General features: G+C 38.4%; 3 non-coding genes across 3 annotated transcripts; all 3 read right to left on the bottom strand.

Moving 5' to 3' along the window:
* Window positions 1–11,361: 11,361 nt before the first annotated feature.
* Window positions 11,362–11,434, bottom strand: Trnag-ucc (transfer RNA glycine (anticodon UCC)). The gene has a single exon. It is a non-coding gene; the product is annotated as a tRNA-Gly (tRNA).
* Window positions 11,435–17,985: 6,551 nt separating this feature from the next.
* On the bottom strand, window positions 17,986–18,058 carry Trnag-ccc (transfer RNA glycine (anticodon CCC)). Its single transcript has one exon. It is a non-coding gene; the product is annotated as a tRNA-Gly (tRNA).
* Window positions 18,059–19,921: 1,863 nt separating this feature from the next.
* Window positions 19,922–19,994, bottom strand: Trnag-ucc (transfer RNA glycine (anticodon UCC)). The gene has a single exon. It is a non-coding gene; the product is annotated as a tRNA-Gly (tRNA).
* Between the last annotated feature and the right edge of the window lie 1,456 nt (window positions 19,995–21,450).

Raw genomic sequence — 21,450 nt, 5'->3', positions numbered from 1 at the left:
AGTGCCTTGAAAATTTGCATAGAGGTTAAGCATAATCATTTGAAACATATTTTCAGATATGAGCATAATTGTAATTGTAAAGAATTTTGAAAAGAACGTGAAAACGAGTAAGAGAAACTAACAATATTAAATTAGGTCAAGTTTATCTTAAATTTCTAAACAAATGGCTATTAATAAAAATGAAACACAAACCTCTCCTGCTCAAGTGGTAATGGAAATATTGGAAAAGTATCGTCGCTAGGGAAAAAAATTACAACTATCTATAAATCTAAAAATATATATATATAATAAAAACACACATACACAAAAAAAAGAAAGAAAAACATACACAAACGTGCACACACAAAAGTTTCTTTTTTTCAAAAAAAAAAAAAAACATGCAAGAGACCGAGTTATTTGAAAATGAAGGACTACTAGACTATTAGCGGAGGCGTATCGCGTATTGTTAACCGACCTGCGTGAATACAGAATGAGTATTCTGAGTTTTTGGATAGTTGAACGCTAAATGAGACAATCTATGCAAAATCTATGCTTCGAGACAATTCAATAGATGCATCACGTTTTCTACCATTATTGATTTTTATTATGTCATTTGTTCCTTCCTTTTACAATTTGTTCACAAAGCGTTTTCATAAATAACACAATTTTTCTACAGAGCTATGAAATAAAGGCAAAAAAAAAAAGTTTTCATGCATTTTTTGAGAAATTGCAAATACCGGTATTAAAACCGGTATTCTGGTATCACGTTTTAAAATTACCGAATACCGGTATTGAATTTTTGGTCCGGTGTTGCAATCCCTAAATACAATGTTAACCCTTACTTTAAGATCACTGAGTGCGATAACATTAATAAAAAACAATTTGAATAAATTTTGTATTGTAGTACCGTGTTGTAACTTTCTTTCAATGTTTTAAAAGAATAAGTTTGTTTACTAATTATCTAATATTTAAATGTAATTACTATTCGGTTGCAGAATATTGTAGTGCTCGGTCGAAATAAATACTATTCGGTTTGTCTGCCAAATATGCAGTATACCAAATATCACTTAAATATTCGGTGCAGCTCTAAAGCATTTTTAAGCAATTCAAAATCATTTTTAAATTTGAAGTTTAACATCTGATGTGAGCTCAGTTTTAATTAAGATAAGTAAAATCATTGAAGAGAGATATGTTGCCATTTTTTCTCGACTGCGTAAAAGTTATTCTTGCTAAGGTTTTTGATGATCCGTGTGTTAAAATCAGTTGAGAAATGATGTATTATACTGTATATATCATCTTATAAAGTACTATTTTAGTCAAAAAACTTAATGCTTTGATTTTATATTTCTAGGTACTTTTGCAATATGAACCCAAGCCGAGAGTCAAAAAAAAAAAAGACCAAAAAAGGAAAGAAGTCAACAATCGACCCTAAATGTAAAAAAATGTCGAGTTGCATCCATGATTCGCTATGTGTATAATCAAATAAAGGTGTAATATGAAATTCAAAATTTTGTTTCTGTTGTTATTAGAAGTTTACAGATATCATATATATATAGTGAAACCTGTGTAAGTTGACCACTTGCGGTGCACTACTTTAGTGGTCAACTTTAACAGGTTGTCAAGCCTGCTAAAGTTGAGGTCCAGCTCTCATGCCAAACGCGATAACCACTGAGCTATTCCGACTTCGAAAACCGGGGACTTAAGCATGAAAATAAAAAAAAAACATTATCAAATTCATATAACTGATTTTATTGCAATACAATCAAAAGGCCGCATAATTAAATCAGACGAGAACATTCTTCCGTACGTAAAGTATTAATGTCGAAGAAAAAGGGATTTTCATTTTTTTAAAAAGAAAGTATCGAAAGGACACTTACATTAACCCGAATTTGAAATTCGAAACAAGGACCTCTAACTCTCAAGCCGTGTTAAAAAAAAAGAATTTTCAAATTAGAATGCATTTAAAATATACATTTAAGGTCTTCGTTCCGGCTGGGACTCAAACGCAGGGCCACACGCTTGGAAGCCCAACGCTCTAGCCATTAAGGTATCGGAGCTGTGTTCCTCTGAAACATAAAAACAAAAAATGCACCTTGGTTATTATAGATTTAAAATTTTGAAATCTACAGGTCGAATAATTAAACTCAGAATTTTCTTCATAAGATCTCAGATTTTTCTACATAAATAATCAACATTCGCAAAAGAAAGAATTAAAAAAAAAAATAATTTTCAAATTAGAAAATAGAAATATGCATCGAAGATTGCCGTTCCGACTGGGACTCGAACCTAGGGCAACTTGCTAGAAAGCCCAACGCTCTAGCCATTAGGCCATCGGCGCTCTGGCGATTGAAGTCTTAAGTATAATAAAAACACAAAATGCACCTTGATTAATATTGATTTAAAACTTTGAAATCTACAGTTCAAATAGTTAAACTGACTCACAATTTACTTCCCTGCATAAATAATCATTATTCGCAAAAGAAAGGAATTTGAAAAAATAAAAATAAAAGTATTTTCGAATTAGAAAATAGAAATATGCAGCGAAGTTTGCCGTTCCGACTGGGACTCGAGCCTAGGGCAACTTGCTTGAAAGCCCAACGCTCTACCAATTATGCTATCGGAGCCCTGCAGGTCAGAGTCTTAAGTATAATAAAAACATAAAATGCATCTTGGTTATTATTGATTTAAAACTTTGAAATCTGCAGTTTGAATAATTAAACTGATTCAGAATTTTCTTTCTTACATAAATAATCAATATTTGCAAAAGAAAGAACCTGAAAAAAAAAAAAAGTATTTTCAAATTAGAAAATAAAAATATCTATTTAAAGTTTCCATTTCGACCGAGACTCGAACCTAGGGGCACTCGCTTGGAAGCCCGACGCTCTAGCCATTAGGCTACCGCAGCTGTGATCGTCGGAGTCTTAAGTATAACAAAAACAAAAAATGCTCCTTGGTTATGATTGAATTAAAACTTTGAAATCTGCAGGTCGAATAAATAAACTGACTCAGAATTGTTTTCCCTACATAAATAATGAATCTTCGCAAAAGAAAGAATTTGTAAAAAAAATAATAATATTTAAATTAGAAAATAAAAGTATACATGGAAGATTCTCGTTCCGACTGGGACTCGGACCTAGGCCCACTCACTTGTATGCCCAACGCTCTAGCCATTAGGCTATCGGAGCTGTGTTCGTTAGAGTCTAAAACATAATAAAAACAAAAAATGCACCTTGGTTATTATAAGTTTAAAATTTTGAAATCTACAGGTCGAATAATTAAACTGACCCAGAATTTTCTTCCCTACATAAATAATTAACATTCGCAAAAGAAAGAATTAAAAAAAAAATTTAAAATTAGAAAATTGAAATATACATCGAAGATTTCCGTGCCGACTGGACTCGAACCTAGGGCTACTTGCTTGAAAGGCCAATGGTCGTAAAAGGAAGGAATATAAAAAGAGAGAAAAAAAAAAGAATTTTCAGTTAAGCATAATAAAAACAAAAAATGCACCTCGGTTATAACTGATTTAAATACTTCGAAGTCTACGGGTCGAATAATTAAACTGACATAGAATTTTCTTCCCTACGCAAATAATCCATGTTCGCAAAAGGAAGGAATTTAAAAAGAAAAAAAAAATTCGTAAAATCAAAAACACATCGACAATTTCCTTTCCGACAGGGATTCGAACCCAGGCCCATTGGTTCGGAAGCCGAGCGCTCTAGCCATCGGGCTATAGGAGCTGTGTCGGTCGGAGTCTTAAGCATAATAAAAACAAAAAATGCACCTCGGTTATAACTGATTTAAATACTTCGAAGTCTACGGGTCGAATAATTAAACTGACATAGAATTTTCTTCCCTACGCAAATAATCCATGTTCGCAAAAGGAAGGAATTTAAAAAGAAAAAAAAAAAGAATTTTCAGTTTCGAGAAATCAAAAACACATCGACGTTTTTCGTTCCGACTGGGACTCGAACCCAGGCCCACTGGCTCGGAAACCGAGCGCTCTAGCCATTGGGCTAGCGGAGCTGTGTCGGTCGGAGTCTTAAGCATAATAAAAACAAAAAATGCACCTCGGTTATAACTGATTTAAATACTTTGAAGTCTACAGGTCGAATAATTAAACTGACATAGAATTTTCTTCCCTACGGAAATAATCCATGTTCGCAAAAGGAAGGAATTTAAAAAGAAAAAAAAATTCGAAAAATAAAAAACACATCGACGTTTTCTGTTACGATTGGGACTCGAACCCAGGCCCACAAGATCGGAAGTCGAGCGCTCTATCCATTGGGCTATCGGAGCTCTGTCGTTCGGAGTCTTAAGCATAATAAAAACAAAAAATGCACCTCGGTTATAACTCATTTAAATACTTCGAAGTCTACGGGTCGAATAATTAAACTGACATAGAATTTTCTTCCCTACGCAAATAATCCATGTTCGCAACAGGAAGGAATTTAAAAAGAAAAAAAAAATGCGAAAAATCAAAAACACATCGACGATATTCGTTCCGACACGGACTCGAACCCAGGCCCTCTGGTTCAGAAGCCGAGCGCTCTAGCCATTGGGCTTTCGGAACTGTGTCGGCCGGAGTCTTAAGCATAATAAAAACAAAAAATGCACCTCGGTTATAACTGATTTAAATACTTCGATGTCTACGAGTCGAAACATTAAACTGAGATAGAATTTTCTTCCCTACGCAAATAATCCATGTTCGCAAAAGGAAGGAATTTAAAGAGAAAAAAAAATTCGAATTCGAGAAATCAAAAACACATCGACGATTTTCGGTCTGACAGGGACTCGCACCCAAGCCCACTAGTTCGGGAGCCGAGCGCTCTAGCCATTGGGCTATAGGAGCTGTGTCGGTCGGAGTCTTAAGCATAATAAAAACAAAAAATGCACCTCGGTTATAACTGATTTAAATACTTCGAAGTCTACGGGTCGAATAATTAAACTGACATAGAATTTTCTTCCCTACGCAAATAATCCATGTTCCAAAAGGAAGGAATTTAAAAAGAAAAAAAAATTCGTAAAATCAAAAACACATTGACAATTTTCTTTCCGACAGGGATTCGAACCCAGGCCCACTGGCTCGGAAGCCGCGCGCTCTAGCCATCGGGCTATAGGAGCTGTGTCGGTCGGAGTCTTAAGCATAATAAAAACAAAAAATGCACCTCGGTTATAACTGATTTAAATACTTCGAAGTCTACGGGTCGAATAATTAAACGGACATAGAATTTTCTTCCCTACGCAAATAATCCATGTTCGCAAAAGGAAGGAATTTAAAAAGAAAAAAAAAAGAATTTTCAGTTTCGAGAAATCAAAAACACATCGACGTTTTTCGTTCCGACTGGGACTCGAACCCAGGCCCACTGGCTTGGAAGTCGAGCGCTCTAGCCATTGGGCTATCGGAGCTGTGTCGGTAGGAGTCTTAAGCATAATAAAAACAAAAAATGCACCTCGGTTAAAACTGATTTAAATACTTCGAAGTCTACGGGTCGAATAATTAAACTGACATAGAATTTTCTTCCCTACGCAAATAATCCATGTTCGCAAAAGGAAGGAATTTAAAGAGAAAAAAAAATTCGAAAAATTAAAAACACATCGACGATTTTCGTTCCGACAGGGACTCGAACCCAGGCCCACTGGCTCTGAAGCCGAGCGATTTAGCCATTCGGCTATAGGAGCTGTGCCGGTCGGAGTCTTAAGCATAATAAAATCAAAAAATGCACCTCGGTTATAACTGATTTAAATACTTCGAAGTCTACGGGTCGAATAATTAAACTGACATAGAATTTTCTTCCCTACGCAAATAATCCATGTTCGCAAAAGGAAGGAATTTAAAGAGAAAAAAAAATTCGAAAAATTAAAAACACATCGACGATTTTCGTTCCGACAGGGACTCGAACCCAGGCCCACTGGCTCTGAAGCCGAGCGATTTAGCCATTCGGCTATAGGAGCTGTGCCGGTCGGAGTCTTAAGCATAATAAAATCAAAAAATGCACCTCGGTTATAACTGATTTAAATACTTCGAAGTCTACGGGTCGAATAATTAAACTGACATAGAATTTTCTTCCCTACGCAAATAATCCATGTTCGCAAAAGGAAGGAATTTAAAGAGAAAAAAAAAGTTCGAAAAATTAAAAACACATCGACGAATTTCTTTCCGACAGGGACTCGAACCCAGGCCCACTTGCTCTGAAGCCGAGCGATCTAGCCAATGGGCTATAGGAGCTGTGTCGGTCGGAGTCTTAAGCATAATAAAAACAAAAAATGCACCTCGGTTATAACTGATTTAAATACTTCGAAGTCTACGTGTCGAATAATTAAACTGACATAGAATTTTCTTCCCTACGCAAATTATCCAAGTTCGCAAAAGGAAGGAATTTAAAGAGAAAAAAAAATTCGAAAAATTAAAAACACATCGACGATTTTCGTTCCGACAGGGACTCGAACCCAGGCCCACTGGCTCTGAAGCCGAGCGATTTAGCCATTCGGCTATAGGAGCTGTGCCGGTCGGAGTCTTAAGCATAATAAAATCAAAAAATGCACCTCGGTTATAACTGATTTAAATACTTCGAAGTCTACGGGTCGAATAATTAAACTGACATAGAATTTTCTTCCCTACGCAAATAATCCATGTTCGCAAAAGGAAGGAATTTAAAGAGAAAAAAAAATTCGAAAAATTAAAAACACATCGACGATTTTCGTTCCGACAGGGACTCGAACCCAGGCCCACTGGCTCTGAAGCCGAGCGATTTAGCCATTCGGCTATAGGAGCTGTGCCGGTCGGAGTCTTAAGGAGTCTTAAGCATAATAAAATCAAAAAATGCACCTCGGTTATAACTGATTTAAATACTTCGAAGTCTACGGGTCGAATAATTAAACTGACATAGAATTTTCTTCCCTACGCAAATAATCCATGTTCGCAAAAGGAAGGAATTTAAAGAGAAAAAAAAAGTTCGAAAAATTAAAAACACATCGACGAATTTCTTTCCGACAGGGACTCGAACCCAGGCCCACTTGCTCTGAAGCCGAGCGATCTAGCCAATGGGCTATAGGAGCTGTGTCGGTCGGAGTCTTAAGCATAATAAAAACAAAAAATGCACCTCGGTTATAACTGATTTAAATACTTCGAAGTCTACGTGTCGAATAATTAAACTGACATAGAATTTTCTTCCCTACGCAAATTATCCAAGTTCGCAAAAGGAAGGAATTTAAAGAGAAAAAAAAATTCGAAAAATTAAAAACACATCGACGATTTTCGTTCCGACAGGGACTCGAACCCAGGCCCACTGGCTCTGAAGCCGAGCGATTTAGCCATTCGGCTATAGGAGCTGTGCCGGTCGGAGTCTTAAGCATAATAAAATCAAAAAATGCACCTCGGTTATAACTGATTTAAATACTTCGAAGTCTACGGGTCGAATAATTAAACTGACATAGAATTTTCTTCCCTACGCAAATAATCCATGTTCGCAAAAGGAAGGAATTTAAAGAGAAAAAAAAATTCGAAAAATTAAAAACACATCGACGATTTTCGTTCCGACAGGGACTCGAACCCAGGCCCACTGGCTCTGAAGCCGAGCGATTTAGCCATTCGGCTATAGGAGCTGTGCCGGTCGGAGTCTTAAGCATAATAAAATCAAAAAATGCACCTCGGTTATAACTGATTTAAATACTTCGAAGTCTACGGGTCGAATAATTAAACTGACATAGAATTTTCTTCCCTACGCAAATAATCCATGTTCGCAAAAGGAAGGAATTTAAAGAGAAAAAAAAAGTTCGAAAAATTAAAAACACATCGACGAATTTCTTTCCGACAGGGACTCGAACCCAGGCCCACTTGCTCTGAAGCCGAGCGATCTAGCCAATGGGCTATAGGAGCTGTGTCGGTCGGAGTCTTAAGCATAATAAAAACAAAAAATGCACCTCGGTTATAACTGATTTAAATACTTCGAAGTCTACGTGTCGAATAATTAAACTGACATAGAATTTTCTTCCCTACGCAAATTATCCAAGTTCGCAAAAGGAAGGAATTTAAAAAGAAAAAAAAATTCGTAAAATCAAAAACACATCGACGATTTTCGTTCCGACAGGGATTCGAACCCAGGCCCTCTGGTTCGGAAGTCGAGCGCTCTAGCCATTGGGCTATAGGAGCTGTGTCGGTCGGAGTCTTAAGCATAATAAAAACAAAAAATGCACCTCGGTTATAACTGATTTAAATACTTCGAAGTCTACGGGTCGAATAATTAAACTGACATAGAATTTTCTTCCCTACGCAAAATAATCCATGTTCACAAAAGGAAGGAATTTAAGGAGAAAAAAAAATTCGAAAAATAAAAAACACATCGACGTTTTTCGTTCCGACTGGGACTCGAACCCAGGCCCACTAGATCGGAAGTCGAGCGCTCTAGCCATTCGGCTATAGGAGCTGTGCCGGTCGGAGTCTTAAGCATAATAAAATCAAAAAATGCACCTCGGTTATAACTGATTTAAATACTTCGAAGTCTACGGGTCGAATAATTAAACTGACATAGAATTTTCTTCCCTACGCAAATAATCCATGTTCGCAAAAGGAAGGAATTTAAAGAGAAAAAAAAATCGAATTCGAAAAATAAAAAACACATCGACGTTTTCTGTTCCGACAGGGACTCGAACCCAGGCCCACTTGCTCGGAAGTCGAGCGCTCTAGCCATTGGGCTATCGGAGCTGTGTCGGTCGGAGTCTTAAGCATAATAAAAACAAAAAATGCACCTCGGTTATAACTGATTTAAATACTTCGAAGTCTACGTGTCGAATAATTAAACTGACATAGAATTTTCTTCCCTACGCAAATTATCCAAGTTCGCAAAAGGAAGGAATTTAAAAAGAAAAAAAAATTCGTAAAATCAAAAACACATCGACGATATTCGTTCCGACAGGGACTCGAACCCAGGCCCTCTGGTTCAGAAGCCGAGCGCTCTAGCCATTGGGCTTTCGGAACTGTGTCGGCCGGAGTCTTAAGCATAATAAAAACAAAAAATGCACCTCGGTTATAACTGATTTAAATACTTCGATGTCTACGAGTCGAAACATTAAACTGAGATAGAATTTTCTTCCCTACGCAAATAATCCATGTTCGCAAAAGGAAGGAATTTAAAGAGAAAAAAAAATTCGAATTCGAGAAATCAAAAACACATCGACGATTTTCGGTCTGACAGGGACTCGCACCCAAGCCCACTAGTTCGGGAGCCGAGCGCTCTAGCCATTGGGCTATAGGAGCTGTGTCGGTCGGAGTCTTAAGCATAATAAAAACAAAAAATGCACCTCGGTTATAACTGATTTAAATACTTCGAAGTCTACGGGTCGAATAATTAAACTGACATAGAATTTTCTTCCCTACGCAAATAATCCATGTTCGCAAAAGGAAGGAATTTAAAAAGAAAAAAAAAATTCGTAAAATCAAAAACACATCGACAATTTCCTTTCCGACAGGGATTCGAACCCAGGCCCATTGGTTCGGAAGCCGAGCGCTCTAGCCATCGGGCTATAGGAGCTGTGTCGGTCGGAGTCTTAAGCATAATAAAAACAAAAAATGCACCTCGGTTATAACTGATTTAAATACTTCGAAGTCTACGGGTCGAATAATTAAACTGACATAGAATTTTCTTCCCTACGAAAATAATCCATGTTCACAAAAGGAAGGAATTTAAGGAGAAAAAAAAATTCGAAAAATAAAAAACACATCGACGTTTTTCGTTCCGACTGGGACTCGAACCCAGTCCCACTAGATCGGAAGTCGAGCCCTCTAGCCATTGGGCTATCGGAGCTGTGTCGGTAGGAGTCTTAAGCATAATAAAAACAAAAAATGCACCTCGGTTATAACTGATTTAAATACTTCGAAGTCTACGGGTCGAATAATTAAACTGACATAGAATTTTCTTCCCTACGCAAATAATCCATGTTCGCAAAAGGAAGGAATTTAAAAAGAAAAAAAAAAGAATTTTTAGTTTCGAGAAATCAAAAACACATCGACGTTTTTCGTTCCGACTGGGACTCGAACCCAGGCCCACTGGCTTGGAAGTCGAGCGCTCTAGCCATTGGGCTATCGGAGCTGTGTCGGTAGGAGTCTTAAGCATAATAAAAACAAAAAATGCACCTCGGTTAAAACTGATTTAAATACTTCGAAGTCTACGGGTCGAATAATTAAACTGACATAGAATTTTCTTCCCTACGCAAATAATCCATGTTCGCAAAAGGAAGGAATTTAAAGAGAAAAAAAAATTCGAAAAATTAAAAACACATCGACGATTTTCGTTCCGACAGGGACTCGAACCCAGGCCCACTGGCTCTGAAGCCGAGCGATTTAGCCATTCGGCTATAGGAGCTGTGCCGGTCGGAGTCTTAAGCATAATAAAATCAAAAAATGCACCTCGGTTATAACTGATTTAAATACTTCGAAGTCTACGGGTCGAATAATTAAACTGACATAGAATTTTCTTCCCTACGCAAATAATCCATGTTCGCAAAAGGAAGGAATTTAAAGAGAAAAAAAAAGTTCGAAAAATTAAAAACACATCGACGAATTTCTTTCCGACAGGGACTCGAACCCAGGCCCACTTGCTCTGAAGCCGAGCGATCTAGCCAATGGGCTATAGGAGCTGTGTCGGTCGGAGTCTTAAGCATAATAAAAACAAAAAATGCACCTCGGTTATAACTGATTTAAATACTTCGAAGTCTACGTGTCGAATAATTAAACTGACATAGAATTTTCTTCCCTACGCAAATTATCCAAGTTCGCAAAAGGAAGGAATTTAAAAAGAAAAAAAAATTCGTAAAATCAAAAACACATCGACGATTTTCGTTCCGACAGGGATTCGAACCCAGGCCCTCTGGTTCGGAAGTCGAGCGCTCTAGCCATTGGGCTATCGGAGCTGTGTCGGTCGGAGTCTTAAGCATAATAAAAACAAAAAATGCACATCGGTTATAACTGATTTAAATACTTCGAAGTCTACGGGTCGAATAATTAAACTGACATAGAATTTTCTTCCCTACGCAAATAATCCATGTTCGCAAAAGGAAGGAATTTAAAGAGAAAAAAAAAGTTCGTAAAATCAAAAACACATCGACGATTTTCTTTCCGACAGGTATTCGAACCCAGGCCTACTGGTTCGGAAGCCGAGCGCTCTAGCCATTGGGCTATAGGAGCTGTGTCGGTCGGAGTCTTAAGCATAATAAAAACAAAAAATGCACCTCGGTTATAACTGATTTAAATACTTCGAAGTCTACGGGTCGAATAATTAAACTGACATAGAATTTTCTTCCCTACGAAAATAATCCATGTTCACAAAAGGAAGGAATTTAAGGAGAAAAAAAAACTCGAAAAATAAAAAACACATCGACGTTTTTCGTTCCGACTGGGACTCGAACCCAGGCCCACTAGATCGGAAGTCGAGCGCTCTAGCCATTGGGCTATCGGAGCTGTGTCGGTAGGAGTCTTAAGCATAATAAAAACAAAAAATGCACATCGGTTATAACTGATTTAAATACTTCGAAGTCTACGGGTCGAATAATTAAACTGACATAGAATTTTCTTCCCTACGCAAATAATCCATGTTCGCAAAAGGAAGGAATTTAAAGAGAAAAAAAAATTCGAAAAATTAAAAACACATCGACGATTTTCGTTCCGACAGGGACTCGAACCCAGGCCCACTGGCTCTGAAGCCGAGCGATTTAGCCATTCGGCTACAGGAGCTGTGTCGGTCGGAGTCTTAAGCATAATAAAAACAAAAAATGCACCTCGGTTATAACTGATTTAAATACTTCGAAGTCTACGGGTCGAATAAATAAACTGACATAGAATTTTCTTCCCTACGCAAATAATCCATGTTCGCAAAAGGAAGGAATTTAAAAAGAAAAAAAAAATCGTAAAATCAAAAACACATCGACGATTTTCGTTCCGACAGGGATTCGAACCCAGGCCGACTGGTTCGGAAGCCGAGCGCTCTAGCCATTGGGCTATCGGAACTATGTCGGTCGGAGTCTTAAACATAATAAAAACAAAAAATGCACCTCGGTTAAAACTGATTTAAATACTTCGAAGTCTACGGGTCGAATAATTAAACTGACATAGAATTTTCTTCCCTACGCAAATAATCCATGTTCGCAAAAGGAAGGAATTTAAAAAGAAAAAAAAAAGAATTTTCAGTTTCGAGAAATCAAAAACACATCGACGATTTTCGCTCCGACAGGGACTCGAACCTAGGCCCACTTGCTCGGATGCCGAGCGCTCTAGCCATTGGGCTAGCGGAGCTGTGTATGTCGGAGTCTTAAACATAATAAAAACAAAAAATGCACCTCGGTTAAAACTGATTTAAATACTTCGAAGTCTACGGGTCGAATAATTAAACTGACATAGAATTTTCTTCCCTACGCAAATAATCCATGTTCGCAAAAGGAAGGAATTTAAAAAGAAAAAAAAATCGTAAAAGCAAAAACACATTGACAATTTTCTTTCCGACAGGGATTCGAACCCAGGCCCACTGGTTCGGAAGCCGAGCGCTCTAGCCATCGGGCTATAGGAGCTGTGTCGGTGGGAGTCTTAAGCATAATAAAAACAAAAAATGCACCTCGGTTATAACGGATTTAAATACTTCGAAGTCTACGGGTCGAATAATTAAACTGACATAGAATTTTCTTCCCTACGCAAATAATACATGTTCGCAAAAGGAAGGAATTTAAAGAGAAAAAAAAATCGAATTCGAAAAATAAAAAACACATCGACGTTTTCTGTTACGATTGGGACTCGAACCCAGGCCCACAAGATCGGAAGTCGAGCGCTCTATCCATTGGGCTATCGGAGCTCTGTCGTTCGGAGTCTTAAGCATAATAAAAACAAAAAATTTACCTCGGTTATAACTCATTTAAATACTTCGAAGTCTACGGGTCGAATAATTAAACTGACATAGAATTTTCTTCCCTACGCAAATAATCCATGTTCGCAACAGGAAGGAATTTAAAAAGAAAAAAAAAATGCGAAAAATCAAAAACACATCGACGATATTCGTTCCGACAGGGACTCGAACCCAGGCCCTCTGGTTCAGAAGCCGAGCGCTCTAGCCATTGGGCTTTCGGAACTGTGTCGGCCGGAGTCTTAAGCATAATAAAAACAAAAAATGCACCTCGGTTATAACTGATTTAAATACTTCGATGTCTACGAGTCGAAACATTAAACTGAGATAGAATTTTCTTCCCTACGCAAATAATCCATGTTCGCAAAAGGAAGGAATTTAAAGAGAAAAAAAAAATTCGAATTCGAGAAATCAAAAACACATCGACGATTTTCGGTCTGACAGGGACTCGCACCCAAGCCCACTAGTTCGGGAGCCGAGCGCTCTAGCCATTGGGCTATAGGAGCTGTGTCGGTCGGAGTCTTAAGCATAATAAAAACAAAAAATGCACCTCGGTTATAACTGATTTAAATACTTCGAAGTCTACGAGTCGAATAATTAAACTGACATAGAAATTTCTTCCCTACGCAAATAATCCATGTTCGCAAAAGGAAGGAATTTAAAAAGAAAAAAAAATTCGTAAAATCAAAAACACATTGACAATTTTCTTTCCGACAGGGATTCGAACCCAGGCCCACTGGCTCGGAAGCCGCGCGCTCTAGCCATCGGGCTATAGGAGCTGTGTCGGTCGGAGTCTTAAGCATAATAAAAACAAAAAATGCACCTCGGTTATAACTGATTTAAATACTTCGAAGTCTACGGGTCGAATAATTAAACGGACATAGAATTTTCTTCCCTACGGAAATAATCCATGTTCGCAAAAGGAAGGAATTTAAAAAGAAAAAAAAAAGAATTTTCAGTTTCGAGAAATCAAAAACACATCGACGTTTTTCGTTCCGACTGGGACTCGAACCCAGGCCCACTGGCTCGGAAGTCGAGCGCTCTAGCCATTGGGCTATCGGAGCTGTGTCGGTAGGAGTCTTAAGCATAATAAAAACAAAAAATGCACATCGGTTATAACTGATTAAAATACTTCGAAGTCTACGGGTCGAATAATTAAACTGACATAGAATTTTCTTCCCTACGCAAATAATCCATGTTCGCAAAAGGAAGGAATTTAAAGAGAAAAAAAAATTCGAAAAATTAAAAACACATCGACGATTTTCGTTCCGACAGGGACTCGAACCCAGGCCCACTGGCTCTGAAGCCGAGCGATTTAGCCATTCGGCTATAGGAGCTGTGCCGGTCGGAGTCTTAAGCATAATAAAATCAAAAAATGCACCTCGGTTATAACTGATTTAAATACTTCGAAGTCTACGGGTCGAATAATTAAACTGACATAGAATTTTCTTCCCTACGCAAATAATCCATGTTCGCAAAAGGAAGGAATTTAAAGAGAAAAAAAAAGTTCGAAAAATTAAAAACACATCGACGAATTTCTTTCCGACAGGGACTCGAACCCAGGCCCAATTGCTCTGAAGCCGAGCGATCTAGCCAATGGGCTATAGGAGCTGTGTCGGTCGGAGTCTTAAGCATAATAAAAACAAAAAATGCACCTCGGTTATAACTGATTTAAATACTTCGAAGTCTACGTGTCGAATAATTAAACTGACATAGAATTTTCTTCCCTACGCAAATTATCCAAGTTCGCAAAAGGAAGGAATTTAAAAAGAAAAAAAAATTCGTAAAATCAAAAACACATCGACGATTTTCGTTCCGACAGGGATTCGAACCCAGGCCCTCTGGTTCGGAAGTCGAGCGCTCTAGCCATTGGGCTATCGGAGCTGTGTCGGTCGGAGTCTTAAGCATAATAAAAACAAAAAATGCACATCGGTTATAACTGATTTAAATACTTCGAAGTCTACGGGTCGAATAATTAAACTGACATAGAATTTTCTTCCCTACGCAAATAATCCATGTTCGCAAAAGGAAGGAATTTAAAGAGAAAAAAAAGTTCGTAAAATCAAAAACACATCGACGATATTCGTTCCGACAGGGACTCGAACCCAGGCCCTCTGGTTCAGAAGCCGAGCGCTCTAGCCATTGGGCTTTCGGAACTGTGTCGGCCGGAGTCTTAAGCATAATAAAAACAAAAAATGCACCTCGGTTATAACTGATTTAAATACTTCGATGTCTACGAGTCGAAACATTAAACTGAGATAGAATTTTCTTCCCTACGCAAATAATCCATGTTCGCAAAAGGAAGGAATTTAAAGAGAAAAAAAAATTCGAATTCGAGAAATCAAAAACACATCGACGATTTTCGGTCTGACAGGGACTCGCACCCAAGCCCACTAGTTCGGGAGCCGAGCGCTCTAGCCATTGGGCTATAGGAGCTGTGTCGGTCGGAGTCTTAAGCATAATAAAAACAAAAAATGCACCTCGGTTATAACTGATTTAAATACTTCGAAGTCTACGAGTCGAATAATTAAACTGACATAGAAATTTCTTCCCTACGCAAATAATCCATGTTCGCAAAAGGAAGGAATTTAAAAAGAAAAAAAAATTCGTAAAATCAAAAACACATTGACAATTTTCTTTCCGACAGGGATTCGAACCCAGGCCCACTGGCTCGGAAGCCGCGCGCTCTAGCCATCGGGCTATAGGAGCTGTGTCGGTCGGAGTCTTAAGCATAATAAAAACAAAAAATGCACCTCGGTTATAACTGATTTAAATACTTCGAAGTCTACGGGTCGAATAATTAAACGGACATAGAATTTTCTTCCCTACGGAAATAATCCATGTTCGCAAAAGGAAGGAATTTAAAAAGAAAAAAAAAAGAATTTTCAGTTTCGAGAAATCAAAAACACATCGACGTTTTTCGTTCCGACTGGGACTCGAACCCAGGCCCACTGGCTCGGAAGTCGAGCGCTCTAGCCATTGGGCTATCGGAGCTGTGTCGGTAGGAGTCTTAAGCATAATAAAAACAAAAAATGCACATCGGTTATAACTGATTAAAATACTTCGAAGTCTACGGGTCGAATAATTAAACTGACATAGAATTTTCTTCCCTACGCAAATAATCCATGTTCGCAAAAGGAAGGAATTTAAAGAGAAAAAAAAATTCGAAAAATTAAAAACACATCGACGATTTTCGTTCCGACAGGGACTCGAACCCAGGCCCACTGGCTCTGAAGCCGAGCGATTTAGCCATTCGGCTATAGGAGCTGTGCCGGTCGGAGTCTTAAGCATAATAAAATCAAAAAATGCACCTCGGTTATAACTGATTTAAATACTTCGAAGTCTACGGGTCGAATAATTAAACTGACATAGAATTTTCTTCCCTACGCAAATAATCCATGTTCGCAAAAGGAAGGAATTTAAAGAGAAAAAAAAAGTTCGAAAAATTAAAAACACATCGACGAATTTCTTTCCGACAGGGACTCGAACCCAGGCCCAATTGCTCTGAAGCCGAGCGATCTAGCCAATGGGCTATAGGAGCTGTGTCGGTCGGAGTCTTAAGCATAATAAAAACAAAAAATGCACCTCGGTTATAACTGATTTAAATACTTCGAAGTCTACGTGTCGAATAATTAAACTGACATAGAATTTTCTTCCCTACGCAAATTATCCAAGTTCGCAAAAGGAAGGAATTTAAAAAGAAAAAAAAAATCGTAAAATCAAAAACACATCGACGATTTTCGTTCCGACAGGGATTCGAACCCAGGCCCTCTGGTTCGGAAGTCGAGCGCTCTAGCCATTGGGCTATCGGAGCTGTGTCGGTCGGAGTCTTAAGCATAATAAAAACAAAAAATGCACATCGGTTATAACTGATTTAAATACTTCGAAGTCTACGGGTCGAATAATTAAACTGACATAGAATTTTCTTCCCTACGCAAATAATCCATGTTCGCAAAAGGAAGGAATTTAAAGAGAAAAAAAAATTCGAAAAATTAAAAACACATCGACGATTTTCGTTCCGACAGGGACTCGAACCCAGGCCCACTGGCTCTGAAGCCGAGCGATTTAGCCATTCGGCTATAGGAGCTGTGTCGGTCGGAGTCTTAAGCATAATAAAAACAAAAAATGCACCTCGGTTATAACTGATTTAAATACTTCGAAGTCTACGGGTCGAATAAATAAACTGACATAGAATTTTCTTCCCTACGCAAATAATCCATGTTCGCAAAAGGAAGGAATTTAAAAAGAAAAAAAAATTCGTAAAATCAAAAACACATCGACGCTTTTCGTTCCGACAGGGATTCGAACCCAGGCCGACTGGTTCGGAAGCCGAGCGCTCTAGCCATTGTGCTATCGGAACTATGTCGGTCGGAGTCTTAAGCATAATAAAAACAAAAAATGCACCTCGGTTAAAACTGATTTAAATACTTCGAAGTCTACGGGTCGAATAATTAAACTGACATAGAATTTTCTTCCCTACGCAAATAATCCATGTTCGCAAAAGGAAGGAATTTAAAAAGAAAAAAAAAAGAATTTTCAGTTTCGAGAAATCAAAAACACATCGACGATTTTCGCTCCGACAGGGACTCGAACCCAGGCCCACTTGCTCGGATGCCGAGCGCTCTAGCCATTGGGCTAGCGGAGCTGTGTCGGTCGGAGTCTTAAACATAATAAAAACAAAAAATGCACCTCGGTTAAAACTGATTTAAATACTTCGAACTCTACGGGTCGAATAATTAAACTGACATAGAATTTTCTTCCCTACGCAAATAATCCATGTTCGCAAAAGGAAGGAATTTAAAAAGAAAAAAAAATCGTAAAAGCAAAAACACATTGACAATTTTCTTTCCGACAGGGATTCGAACCCAGGCCCACTGGTTCGGAAGCCGAGCGCTCTAGCCATCGGGCTATAGGAGCTGTGTCGGTCGGAGTCTTAAGCATAATAAAAACAAAAAATGCACCTCGGTTATAACGGATTTAAATACTTCGAAGTCTACGGGTCGAATAATTAAACTGACATAGAATTTTCTTCCCTACGCAAATAATACATGTTCGCAAAAGGAAGGAATTTAAAGAGAAAAAAAAATCGAATTCGAAAAATAAAAAACACATCGACGTTTTCCGTTCCGACTGGGACTCGAACCCAGGCCCACTAGATCGGGAGTCGAGCGCTCTAGCCATTGGGCTATCGGAGCTGTGTCGGTCGACGTCTTAAGCATAATAAAAAAAAATGCACATCGGTTATAACTGATTTAAATACTTCGAAGTCTACGGGTCGAATAATTAAACTGACATAGAATTTTCTTCCCTACGCAAATAATCCATGTTCGCAAAAGGAAGGAATTTAAAGAGAAAAAAAAAGTTCGAAAAATTAAAAACACATCGACGATTTTCTTTCCGACAGGGACTCGAACCCAGGCCCACTTGCTCCGAAGCCGAGCGATCTAGCCATTGGGCAATAGGAGCTGTGTCGGGCGGAGTCTTAAGCATAATAAAAACAAAAAATGCACCTCGGTTATAACTGAATTAAATACTTCGAAGTCTACGGGTCGAATAATTAAACTGACATAGAATTTTCTTCCCTACGCAAATAATACATGTTCGCAAAAGGAAGGAATTTAAAAAGAAAAAAAAAAATTCGTAAAATCAAAAACACATCGACGATTTTCGTTCCGACAGGGATTCGAACCCAGGCCCACTGGTTCGGAAGCCGAGCGCTCTAGCCATTGGGCTTTCGGAACTGTGTCGGTCGGAGTCTTAAGCATAATAAAAACAAAAAATGCACCTCGGTTATAACTGATTTAAATACTTCGAAATCTACGAGTCGAAACATTAAACTGAGATAGAATTTTCTTCCCTACGCAAATAATCCATGTTCGCAAAAGGAAGGAATTTAAAAAGAAAAAAAAAATTCGAATTCGAGAAATCAAAAACACATCGACGATTTTCGGTCTGACAAGGACTCGAACCCAAGCCCACTAGATCGGGGGCCGAGCGCTCTAGCCATTGGGCTATCGGTGTTCTGTCGGTCGGAATCTTAAGCATAATAAAAACAAAAAATGCACCTCGGTTATAACTGATTTAAATACTTCGAAGTCTACGGGTCGAATAATTAAACTGACATGGAATTTTCTTCCCTACGCAAATAATCCATGTTCGCAAAAGGAAGGAATTTAAAAAGAAAAAAAAAGAATTTTCAGTTTCGAGAAATCAAAAACACACCGACGCGTTTCGTTCCGACAGGGACTCGAACCCAAGCCCACTGGCTCGGAAGCCGAGCGATCTAGCCATTGGGCTATAGGAGCTGTGTCGGTCGGAGTCTTAAGCATAATAAAAACAAAAAATGCACCTCGGTTATAACTGATTTAAATACTTCGAAGTCTACGGGTCGAATAATTAAACTGACATAGAATTTTCTTCCCTACGCAAATAATCCATGTTCGCAAAAGGAAGGAATTTAAAGAGAAAAAAAAATTCTAAAAATTAAAAACACATCGACGATTTTCGTTCCGACAGGGACTCGAACCCAGGCCCACTGGCTCTGAAGCCGAGCGATTTAGCCATTCGGCTATCGGAACTATGTCGGTCGGAGTCTTAAGCATAATAAAAACAAAAAATGCACCTCGGTTAAAACATATTTAAATACTTCGAAGTCTACGGGTCGAATAATTAAACTGACATAGAATTTTCTTCCCTACGCAAATAATCCATGTTCGCAAAAGGAAGGAATTTAAAAAGAAAAAAAAAATCGTAAAATCTAAAACACATTGACAATTTTCTTTCCGACAGGGATGCGAACCCAGGCCCACTGGTTCGGAAGCCGAGCGCTCTAGCCATCGGGCTATAGGAGCTGTGTCGGTCGGAGTCTTAAGCATAATAAAAACAAAAAATGCACCTCGGTTATAACGGATTTAAATACTTCGAAGTCTACGGGTCGAATAATTAAACTGACATAGAATTTTCTTCCCTACGCAAATAATCCATGTTCGCAAAAGGAAGGAATTTAAAGAGAAAAAAAAAATTCGAATTCGAAAAATAAAAAACACATCGACGATTTCCGTTCCGACTGGGACTCGAACCCAGGCCCACTAGATCGGAAGTCGAGCGCTCTTGCCATTGGGCTATCGGAGCTGTGTCGGTCGGAGTCTTAAGCATAATAAAAAAAAAATGCACATCGGTTATAACTGATTTAAATACTTCGAAGTCTACGGGTCGAATAATTAAACTGACATAGAATTTTCTTCCCTACGCAAATAATCCATGTTCGCAAAAGGAAGGAATTTAAAGAGAAAAAAAAAGTTCGAAAAATTAAAAACACATCGACGATTTTCTTTCCGACAGGGACTCGAACCCAGGCCCACTTGCTCCGAAGCCGAGCGATCTAGCCATTGGGCAATAGGAGCTGTGTCGGTCGGAGTCTTAAGCATAATAAAAACAAAAAATGCACCTCGGTTATAACTGATTTAAATACTTCGAAGTCTACGGGTCGAATAATTAAACTGACATAGAATTTTCTTCCCTACGCAAATAATCCATGTTCGCAAAAGGAAGGAATTTAAAAAGAAAAAAAAAAATTCGTAAAATCAAAAACACATCGACGATTTTCGTTCCGACAGGGATTCGAACCCAGGCCCACTGGTTCGGAAGCCGAGCGCTCTAGCCATTGGGCTTTCGGAACTGTGTCGGTCGGAGTCTTAAGCATAATAAAAAAAAAAATGCACATCGGTTATAACTGATTTAAATACTTCGAAGTCTACGGGTCGAATAATTAAACTGACATAGAATTTTCTTCCCTACGCAAATAATCCATGTTCACAAAAGGAAGGAATTTAAAGAGAAAAAAAAAGTTCGAAAAATTAAAAACACATCGACGAATTTCTTTCCGACAGGGACTCGAACCCAGGCCCACTTGCTCTGAAGCCGAGCGATCTAGCCAATGGGCTATAGGAGCTGTGTCGGTCGGAGTCTTAAGCATAATAAAAACAAAAAATGCACCTCGGTTATAACTGATTTAAATACTTCGAAGTCTACGTGTCGAATAATTAAACTGACATAGAATTTTCTTCCCTACGCAAATAATCCATGTTCGCAAAAGGAAGGAATTTAAAAAGAAAAAAAAAAGAATTTTCAGTTTCGAGAAATCAAAAACACATCGTCGATTTTCGCTCCGACAGGGATTCGAACCCAGGCCCTCTGGTTCGGAAGTCGAGCGCTCTAGCCATTGGGCTATCGGAGCTCTGTCGGTCGTAGTCTTAAGCATAATAAAAACAAAAAATGCACATCGGTTATAACTGATTTAAATACTTCGAAGTCTACGGGTCGAATAATTAAACTGACATAGAATTTTCTTCCCTACGCAAATAATCCATGTTCGCAAAAGGAAGGAATTTAAAGAGAAAAAAAAAGTTCGTAAAATCAAAAACACATCGACGATTTTCGTTCCGACAGGGATTCGAACCCAGGCCTACTGGTTCGGAAGCCGAGCGCTCTAGCCATTGGGCTATAGGAGCTGTGTCGGTCGGAGTCTTAAGCATAATAAAAACAAAAAATGCACCTCGGTTATAACTGATTTAAATACTTCGAAGTC

Source organism: Uloborus diversus, unplaced genomic scaffold, assembly GCF_026930045.1.
Source record: "Uloborus diversus isolate 005 unplaced genomic scaffold, Udiv.v.3.1 scaffold_948, whole genome shotgun sequence".
Classification (NCBI taxonomy): domain Eukaryota; kingdom Metazoa; phylum Arthropoda; class Arachnida; order Araneae; family Uloboridae; genus Uloborus; species Uloborus diversus.
Note: the sequence above shows the minus strand (reverse complement) of the source record. Positions and strands in the feature narration are given on the sequence as shown.